Genomic DNA, 11,136 nt, shown 5'->3' on the forward strand with positions numbered 1-11,136 from the left:
ATTTTTTTTTGCTAAATTTGGAAAGAATGTAGAAAACTGCACAACAAAATCAAAACTATCAATGCAGAGAAAAACAGAAAGTACTACAAGAAATGGAATGTAATCTTTGAATATATATTTGTGCACATGAATGTAAGTACAGATAATTCTTCCAAATAGAAAGTTTGGAAAAAGCATATTTTAAGGTTTTTATCTACCAATTTACTAATTGATTTAAAAAGATGTTATTCAAATTTACATTCCACAAACAGTGTATTAAAGTATCTATTTCCCTACCCTCTAACCAAAAATCAATTTATCAATTTTTTATATTTTCCATTTCAATATAAATGTAATATCATTATTGTATTAATTTGCATGTTTAAATTGAGGTAAAACATCTTTTCTTATGCTTATAAGCCATTGTATTTCTTTTTATATTAGATGTATTCCTTTACTTTGTATATTTTTTCTATTCGTTTATTAATCTCTTCTTATGAAATTATAAGAGTTCTCTATAGATAAATAAAATCAGTACTTTTGGTCATGTGTGTTGTAAATAATTTTGCTCAACTTTTCTTTGAATTTTATGTTATTTTGTGCTAGGCAGAAAATTTTTTCTTGTGTTCAATTATTGAAATATATCAGTGTTTCCTTTGTGTTTTTTCTGAGTTTTGTTTCTTGCATACAAAGACCTTCCCCATTTCAATACTTATTTTAATTCATTCATTTTTTTTTTCTGTATGGACAGCCTCATTGTTTATAGTTAAATCTTTGATCCACCTAAAATGTACATTGAGATAACTAATAAGAAGGGGATTGAGGTTTATTTTTTTCCCAGATAAGGTTTTAATACAATTCAGACTTAAGTGGATTGTGTTTTATTGTAAAGCTGAGGACTTTTTATTTTCAGCTACTGAAATCTGTAAGACTGTAGAAGAGCAGGATGCTAGCCAAGCCACATAAGGTTTATTACTACTTCTAACCATCTTCTTACATGCTTACAACTAAGACCTGCCCTCTTAGTATGTGACACCCAATTCCAAACACTATCCCAGAGAGTAAAATTATCCAGCCAGTGAAAGGAAGGCTCTCTGACTTACAAAAACAATCTGTACATATATTTACATCAACAGATCATATTTTTAAAAAAACTCAACACTAAAATAGCTTAAGAATAACAAGTTTTCTCGGCCCTATAATCAAAAGATGATCAATGGAAAGAAAATAACTATGATGGGTAAGTGTATATTGATCTAGGTTGGAGTCAAAAAAGGGCAACAACAACAGAAGTATACCTTCACCTGCACCTGGACTCACAGACCTAAACCAAATGCCTCACAGATGCTGTCATAAGATTGCCAGTGATTTCCACCAAGTAACATACATTAAAGACTACAGTAGTTGTCTTGGCATTTTAAAAATACCCTACTTGGTGGTCTTGGGTTGCTTCCCAGCTTGTATAGTAATAGAATAGGCAGTCCTCTGATTCTTTTTTTTTTTTTTTTTGGTTGCTTAGAAAGTTCTAATTTAAGTGTTTGCATCATTTCTTCATCCGTTGTCCAAGATTTCTACTGCATCTGTGGTTTTCTGGTCATCATTTTTTGAGACTGGCTCTTGGGGCTTATACTCTGCTACATGAATTATTTATGTACATTTTTGCTCTAATCCTTAAAGGGCCTAGGAACAAGAAAAAAATGTTTAAAATGTAATAAAAGGCTCCACATTACAGTTGAATATTTTAACAGAAACTATTTTTGTTCAGATTCCTATGAAGGCTTTTAGCAAAGATAAATGAGCTTATGCCATAAAACTATGCATGTTTTGAAAAGTGATAAAAGGTTAATTGGGTAGCGTGTAAGCAAGAGTTTATATCGAGAAACCCTTTAGTTAGTTGGTGGTCAAGTATATTTAACAAATGTTTATATATCTTATGTCTATATCAAGTTGCCATTCTACACGAAGACTACACAGTGTTCTTAGAAACAAAAGAGCTTAGCAATGTGTGAACAGTTTTCAATAAAAAATTTGGGGGGAGTTGGGTGAGGGATGAGTTAGAAGGAGAGAACTGAGCTGTCTAGAAGACGTGAAAAGATGTGTTAAAGAAGACGATCTGTAAGTATTTTTGCCTCTGGCAAACAAAAGCTGCCTTCAATAATAAGCGCATATGTTTGTTTCAAGGACTATAAAACCATGAAAAAGATTAAGGGCCCTAGTAATTAGGGCTGAAGCTGAAAGAATTATTATTTGCAGAGAAAAACCTTAGGAGGGAAGAAGGAGTCCTGAAGATAACATTGATCAGTAAGAGTAAATCTTGACAATTTCCTCTGGAATTTTCCACAGTCCCAATCCCATGTTAAACTACATTTTCTTCTCACCAAAAACCAAGAAATATAAAACTCTAGATTTATATACATGTAGCATGGAGGGAACTATGCTCTCCTACCAGGAAATATACCCTTCGTTCTTTGCTATGTAGACCAGCAGTACGGTAAAGTGGAGTGGCAATTTGAAGCTCCTGAGATTTTTTATTTTCTTATAAGAATTCAGCCTTAAAGATCTTGGCCAAATCAAATAATCATACTTTTGTACATCAGATAAGAAGATCTATCAGGTTGCATTTGCCCAACTAAGGTGACTTAATTACAAAGGCAACCTTCCACCTAGTTTTGTCTACGCTAGCCTGTATGCAAAAATAACATTTCACTGCAAATCCAGTGTTTCCTGTTTACCTTTGTCACTTCTGCTCTCCACAGCCCCCCAATCTTTCTTTTCTTACTTGCAAACTTTTCCTGTCCTTTCTCTTTGCATTCACCACCTAGCCTTTCTTAAGGTATAGCCTTTAGCTTTACTCCTGAGTGTGTTTTCATCACTGTTGAGTGTGTTTTCATCACTGTCCTCTGTAGCACTCATGAAAATTTCTTGTGGTAAAATCTCTCTCAATCAGACTAGATTCGAGGAATATCCTTCCCATGTGCCCCATATCTATTTCATATGGATTCTTCTCTTCATTAATCCCCACTGCCATTTCATACTTTCAAACCCTCATCTACTCTTACCTAGATGTTAAAATAGCCTCCTACCAGGTCTCAAAAATCCTGTATGACCCAGCTGCTGTTTGCACCCAATTCCTTATTCTCTTCCTATGTAGCCTGGACTCCAACAACAAAGAAACTGCCTAGAGTTCCTCAAATGCATTGTGATCTTGATCTCCCTGTTCTGGGTATTTGCATGGGTTTCTCTATTTTCCCTCTCTTTCCTTGGCCAACTCAAAGTAACCCCTCAGGACAGGACTCAGCTAAGATGACATCTCTGCTTGGGTAGCCCTCTTTGCTTTTTGTGACTCCTAGGCTAGGTAAAATCTTGACTCTCTTTTTTTTCTGCCACAATATAAATCACATTTTATTTTAATTATCTGTTTCTCAGTACCCCCTCAAGGCTACAAACTCCTTGAAGTCAGGAACTATCTCATTTGCTGTTATTCTCCCTATGCCCATGGCTCAGTTCATATTTGAAGGAAAAAAGTGGCATGTAGTTTCTAAAAATATCTTGACTTTGCTACCCCCATGATTTTTCTCATGCTATTCTTTTTGCCTAAATTTTATCCTTTCCAATTTATTCTCTCCCCAGCCCTATGTGCATGCCTTAGTCTATTAAATCCTACTTATTTTTCCACCAGTTTCAGGTGTCTCTTCTATGAGAATTCCCTCATGATACCCACTAGAACCGATCTGAATTCCCACTCTTCTATATCCTAATCATGTAGCATGAATCACTCACTGCTTTGTAATATGCTCAATCTCTGTTTTTACTCCCACACTAGATGGATTGAAAACTAGAAACTGTGTTTTAAAATCTTTGTAGTTCTCATGTTATCTATCACAGTGTTTTGCAGAGTTGGTGGTTAATATATACCAAATGAATTATTGTGAAATAATTTCTCAAAGCTATAAACTTCTCTGTGTTTTATCAAGAAAATGTTCAGTCATAGCACGTTTTCCCCCTTGTGAATCTCTTCATCTTTCCTATTCCAACAAGGAAGTATATGATCTATTTCTACATATTTCCCTTAGAGCACTGCAGCAGAAATCTTTCTGAAGATGAGGTGGGAGCAATAGAGATGCGTGAATAATTCTCTTTAGTATAGGTGAAATTGTAATTGGAATTCACATCTCTTCTGCTGCTGTTTCAAAGACTCAAAGATCTCTAGGAGGAACTCTTTTCTCCTCTACCTAATAGCAATGTGGAGATACATGTCATTTTTTATATTCTTTTCTCTCATCACCAACATGACCAAAGCCCTACCTCCCATCCTTAGAGACCTTAGCTCAAGTAAGACATTATTTGTGACGTCTTCTCTAGTTTCTCTAAGCTGAAAACATTCACTTCCAGCCCTGCATACACATAGTATTATATCTATATCTCTATGACAGTCAACTCTCTCGGCCTCATGTTTCAGTAAACATTTATGCCCAAGTCTTGTTCCCCTTCTAGAGTGTAAGTTCCCAGAGGGCAAAATTTGTTGCTGGTTTCTCTATTTCCTTTTACCCATAGAAAAGTACATCCTTTTCTATGTACATATGTGTTCTCTCACTTATATATATGTTAAATGGTATACAACATATACATAAAGAATATGTAATCTGGGTGCAGTGGCTCATGCCTGTAACCCCAGCGCTTTGGGAGGCCGAGGAGGGAGGATTGCTTGAGGCCAGGGGTTCAACACTAGCCTGGGTAACCTAGAAAGACCCTTCTTCTCCAAAAAAAATTTTTTTAATTAGCTGGGCATGGTGATGTGCGCCTGTAGTTCAGTCCTAGTTATTTGGGAGACTGAGGCAACAGGATTGCTTGAACCCAGGAGTCTGATGTTACCATGAGCTATAATCAGGCCACTGCGTGCCAACCTGGGCAGCAGAATGAGACCTTGCCTCTAAAGGCAAAAAGAGAGAATATGTATATGAATATGATATATACATGTAGTACCCCTATTTATATCTTCGGAGTGGTATAGTATCTATATTAAGCCAGTCTGTTCAACTGTAAAAGTGATAATATGAGATTGATTGATTGATGCTATTAGAGCCTAGATTATTGTACCAACTTATTTTAGTACCATTATCCTCCCTCCTAAATTGTAACAAAATGCTCAAATAGAATTTTGGTTCTATGTCTTAGATAGCCCTTCTTCACAAAGACTTCCCTGATCCCCCAAGATTTTATATAGTTTTCATCATAATTTCAGAGCCATAATTATAGCATATTGTAGCTACTCACTTATTTGACTGCTTTGTCCTTGATTTCCTTGAGGGCATGCACTGCATCATAATATTGACTTTTGTGTTTACACTGCTTAGGAAGACAGCTATGGTAGACAGAATAATACCACCACTGCCCTTCAAAGATGTCCGCATTCTAAACCCTGGAACTTGTGCATATATTATCTAACATGGAAGAAATGACTTCAGATGCCATTGTTAAGAATATTGAAATGGAGAAACTATCCTGGATTATCCAGGTGGGCCCTAAATGTAATCACAAGGGGTCTTATAAGTGAACGAGAAGCAAGAGAGTCAAAGTTGAAGAAGGATATATAACTACAAAAGCACAGGTTGGAAGAATGTGTTGCTAGTTTTAAAGATGGAAGGGGTCTGGCATGGTGGCTCACGCCTGTAATCCCAGCACTTTGGGAGGCCAAGGTGGGTGGATCATGAGGTCAGGAGTTTGAGACCAGCCTGGCCAATAATGCTGAAACCCCGTTTCTACTAAAGATACAAAAAATTAGCTGGGCGTGATGGTGCGCACCTATAATCCCAGCTACTCGGGAGGCTGAAGCAGGAGAATCACTTGAACCCAGGAGCAGAGGTTGCAGTGAGCCGAGATTGCGCCATTGCACTCCAGCCTGGGTGACAAGGCAAGACTCTGTCTCTAAATAAATAAATAAATAAATAAGATGGAAGAGGGCTATAAATCAATGAATGTGAGTAACACCTAGAAAGTGGAAAAGGCAAGAAAAAGGAGTCCCTCTTGAGCCTCCAGAAGGGAAGCAGCTCTGCCAGCACCTTGATTTTAACCAGTGAGATTCATTTTGGACTTCTGACCTCCAGAAGTGTAAGATAATAAATGTGTTGTTCTAATCTCATGGTAATATACCAGCAATAGAAAACTGACACAACCATCAACACATGGCATGTGCTCCATAAACATCTGTTCAATTAAAGAACCATTAGATATTAGGCCTGAAAAATATCTGATAGAATTAATGGTTGTATGTAACTATTGAGGGTCATCCTGAGGGAGAAGTACAGGTAAAGAAAAATTACATATTTCCTACCTGAAGGTGGGCCTGAAAAAAATGTGTAGGAAACACAGAGAGAGAGAGAGAGGGAGAATGAAAGAGAGAGAGAGTAACTCCAATTTTCTGGCTTAGATAATAGGAATGGATTTTTCTGGAATGGATAATAGGAAATATATAAAGAATATACTTATATACTCCTAATTTTGGACATGTTTGATAATAGGGCCTCTATGGAACAACTGGGTAGAGGCAATGTAGGAGACAATAGAAATTTTGACTCAGGAAATCAGGGGACATATAATGTAACCCAGTAGCCTTAATATATGAGGTTAGAACAGAAAATAGCTGGAGATAAGACTAGAAAGGCAGTGTGATGTTTCTTAAATGCCAAGGGAAGCGAAACCCAATGCTTTAGAAAGAGGTTGAGAAGAAAATTGAAGGTATTTGAGCTGGAAAAAATGTAATCAAGCTGATGCTTTAAGATTAATCTGGCAACCTTAAATAAAATGGATTGGTAAAAAGGAGGACAAAGCCAGAAACACCATTTAGACTTTAGAGATTACTTTCAAAGACTATCTCATTTGATCCTCACAGCAATTTCATGAGGCAGGTAAGACAAAGCATTATCAAAGCCTATTTTTGTATCATCATAATTCCACTTGTATCATATTGATGACTAGTTCAATCTACATTTAAAGCATTACATACAATTTGTAATAGACTTAACTTTTTTACTGTTCTAATCAGTGTATTAAGATGCTTGGTCAAATTTCTTGCCCCTAGTGTTCAGAGATCATTTGTTAAAAGAAAATCAGGAGAAATGAAGAAAATAAATGGAATTTATTCATACAAATAGTTCAATCCTTGCATTACCAAATTGTCCTGAGAAGGGAAAAATAATATTTTATTATTATCAAATGGAATAAAAATTATTTCTGTAAATTGAGTTTGATCAGATACTTTCATCAGAAATAATCATTGTTATGATGGAGCCACATTTGTCCAAACTTATTAACCAATAAAAGGCATTTGGATAAACCACTGCCCACCTTCTGCAGAAGTTCTCTCACAAAGAACTTTGAGATTTCAATATTGAATCAAATATCCATCTGACAAGCCTTTAAAAGCACAGAGCTTAAAAATCATATACTATGATGAAAGAGTCCCTGGGGCTAAATTTAGGGGCCAGCAAATCACCAGGAATGATTTGGTCAGAACAAGAGAAAGATAGCTGGGAGAGTAGTCAGGTAAATCAGGTTAGGAGCTCAAGATTTCTCACCATTACTATTCCCAATTTAATTCTCTCTCTTTGATTTATGGGAGGCTTCTCTGAAGCATTTATGTGAATAATTCAGCACTTAGAGACACGAGATACAACGTAGGTCTATCTTCATATAGATTAAAACTGGTTCTACAGCTGATGTCACTGATTTCAAGCTCATCTTGGGGTTCACTTTTGACTTAGTATTTGGTTTTCTAAATCACTAATCCAGGTAAGAACACTATTATTTTAGACAAGTTTATTATTGGCAATGTATTTTTTCAAAATATAAATATTAGCAATTATTTAGGGGATTTCAGTATTTTAGTAACCGAGAAATGGCCAATATGACTAAAACCTTATTGCTAAAAGCATGATTTGTGGACCAGCAGCGTCAGCAAACTGAAAGCTTATTGGAGAAGAAGAATGTAGAGACCTCCCATGAACCTACTAAATCAGAATCTGCATTTTCACAAGATCCCCAGATGCACATTGCAACTTGAGAAGATTGGATCTGAATTACAAACATTTCAGAAATTGCTTTAATTTTACTTCTTCAAAACTCTCTCAGCCAACGTTTCTTTGACATCATAAAAGTTCCAAGCCTCTCCAAATTTCTTATTTATTTTCTCTCTTTGATCAGTTTTCACTATCCTAAATAGCCAATCATCTGAAGGGTTTTCAGGCTCCTCATGCTGGAGCACAGTGATTGAATGCATGTGAGGGCTTATTCTTCTCACAAAACAAACTTCTTGCTTGACTATACACATGCCACATTGCCTTTATTCCAGCTTAGTTTGACTTTGTTTAAATTTATACAAATCTTAATAAAGAAGGGAGAGGGTGCACAGTTGACAGAAAGAATGAATTGGGATGAGTGAAATGCATTACAGCTCAGTATTTATTTCTCTCTGGTTCCACCTCATGGGTAATAATTTCAATTACTGTGTGTATGATTTTAACCAATTTATGTTAACTAGACATTCATTCATGGAAAACAGAAAAACTGTGCAATTTAATAAATCACTTTCAATTTAACTCTCTGAATTTTCTCACTCAGAGATGGCTTTGGTGTAGCATTTCCTCACAAGTAGAGAAGGGAAGCAGAAGTCTCTTCCGTAGTGATGTCTCTTTAAAAAAAATAAAAAAGGCCATCAGTTTGTTCTTCAGGGAGTGTAGGAAAGTTGGAGCTGGCATGGAATCTCCCTCCCGCCCTGTCTACCTAGATTGTCCACTTGTCCTGATCCTGTTTGTTGCCTCCCACATCCACATCATTGACCTCTCCATCACCAGGTTACTCATTGAAATCATTCATGTCATCCATGTCCTGCATGTGCTCATCCTCCATTCTTTACTATCCTCCTCATCTTCATAGTCCTCCCCCTCGTCCTCATAGTTCTTTGAGCCTGGCTCAGGCAACAGGTTGTTGTCTTTCTCTGTGAAGCTACAGGCCTCATGCTGCTGTTCCTGCTGCTGCAGCTCTGTCCTCTCTACACAGGTTCAATATAGATTTAAATCACAATATATCAGTCACTTCTGGGGCAGGAGTGAGGGGAACAAGGTGGACATGGCTTCTAGATTATTGACTGAACTTGGCCAAGTCGCTTAACCTCTCCAAACCTGAGTTTCATCATCGTGCCGGGAGGCAGCAGCTTGCAGTAATATCTTAGGCTATGGAGTATGCATGGTAGCAGGATGACAATAGGAATGAGTTGTTTTCAGTTTCCTGCAAGGCTATTCACTCTCAGCCTAGATGTTAGGCACAAGGGAACTGGTGTGTACATACATAGAGATTTAGGAGACCTCAGTTCCAGTCCTGGCTTTACTACCATTTGCAACCCATTGCCAGCCACACGTTTTTAGATGATCATTTGGCTTATCTAAGCCTCTATTTCCTAGGTGAGAAGGGAATCTTCACTTATATTCAATGTCTAATATGTATCACATACTGATATGGTTAGGCTTTGTGTCCTCACCCAAATCTCCCCTTGAATTGTAATTCCCATAATCCTCACATGTCAAGGGAGAGACCAGGCGGAGGTAATTGAACCCTGGGGGTCATTTCCCCCATGCTGTTCTTGTGATAGTGAGAGAGTTCTCATGAGGTCTGATGGTTTTATAAAGGGCTCTTCCCCACTTGGCTCAGCACTTCCCCTTTCTGCGGCCTTGTGAAGAAGGTTCCTTGCTTCCTCTTTGCCTTCTGCCATGATTGTAAGTTTCCTGAGCCCTACCCAGTCATGCTGAACTGTGAGTCAATTAAACCTCTTTCCTTTATAATTTACCCAGTCTCAGGCAGTTGTTTATAGCAGTATGAAAATGAGCTAATATACATACCTTTTCATGCTTATATCAGACATTCTTCCTGACAATTCTATAGGACTAACATTTACTTTTTAATAATGAGAAAATTGGTGCTTATAGAGGTTAAAAAAAGTTTCCTAAGATCTCATAACCTGCAAGCAGTTGAGCAAGAATGCAAAGTCAGGTCTGTCTGGCTCCAAAGTCCTTTTATTTGTTTTTCCTCCAGACCAATGCAGTCTGCTGTGTACTGAATGTCGTAAAGTTCCAAGGAATTAATGAATGTAAAATAACTGTTGATAAAAGCAAAACACTTGTTTTAGCCCCTTTGTACTGTTATAATACTTCTAGCATGTGTCCTCAAGAGACACAGTCTGAGCCAAACCTGAGCCTGCTTGAACCATGGCTGAGGCAGCCAATGAGTGCTGCTCTGGCATGCAGGGAGAAGAGACTTAAGGTGGCCCAGGGCAGTGAGTGCTAAGATTTTAAGGTAGACTGAGGTACACGTCCCTTAAAACTGTTCTGCTCTCAAGGCCCTAGCAGTCTGGGCCTGTGATGAGAGTGGAAACCTCAAATATCTCTGAATATTTGGGGTCATTCTTCCATTTTCTTGATGAATAGCATCTGACCTCCCTCTATCCGTACTAATCTATTCATTAAATGCTTGCTTGGCCACACCCTTGGCTTTCTCTAGCAAGCAAGCTTTTTTATTTTTCAAATGTGAAGGCTGAGAATTTTCCAAATCTTTACATTCAGCTTTCTGTTTGATTACAAATTCTGTCTTTAATTTGATTCTCTCTTCTCTCATTTTACTGTAAGCAGTCAAAAGAAGCCACATAGCACCCTGAACACTTTGCTTACAGATTTCTTCTGCAAATATCCTAGTTCACTACTTTTACGTTCTGCCTTCCACAAAGCTGTAAGACAGGCATGGACAAAATTCAGCCAAGTTCTTGTCACTTTGTAACAAGAATAGCCTTTCCTCCAGTTTCCAAGATAGTTCTCATTTCCATCTAAGACCTCATCAGAATGGCCTTTACTATTCATATCACTATCAGCATTCTATTTACAACTACTTAGATAATTACTTGGAAGATTTAGACTTTCTCTACATCTCTCCTCTTCTTCTAACCCCTCACCAGAATCACCCTTATTGCTCCATTTACTGTAATCTAGGCTTTTTCTAGCATGCACTTCCAAACTCTTCCAGCCGCTACCCATTACCCAGTTCTAAAGTGCTTCCACATTTTCAGGTATTTGTTGTGGCAACACCTTCTTCTCTGGCATTATTATTATTATTTTG

The sequence above is a fragment of the Pan troglodytes genome, chromosome 2 (assembly GCF_028858775.2).
Source record: "Pan troglodytes isolate AG18354 chromosome 2, NHGRI_mPanTro3-v2.0_pri, whole genome shotgun sequence".
Taxonomy (NCBI): domain Eukaryota; kingdom Metazoa; phylum Chordata; class Mammalia; order Primates; family Hominidae; genus Pan; species Pan troglodytes.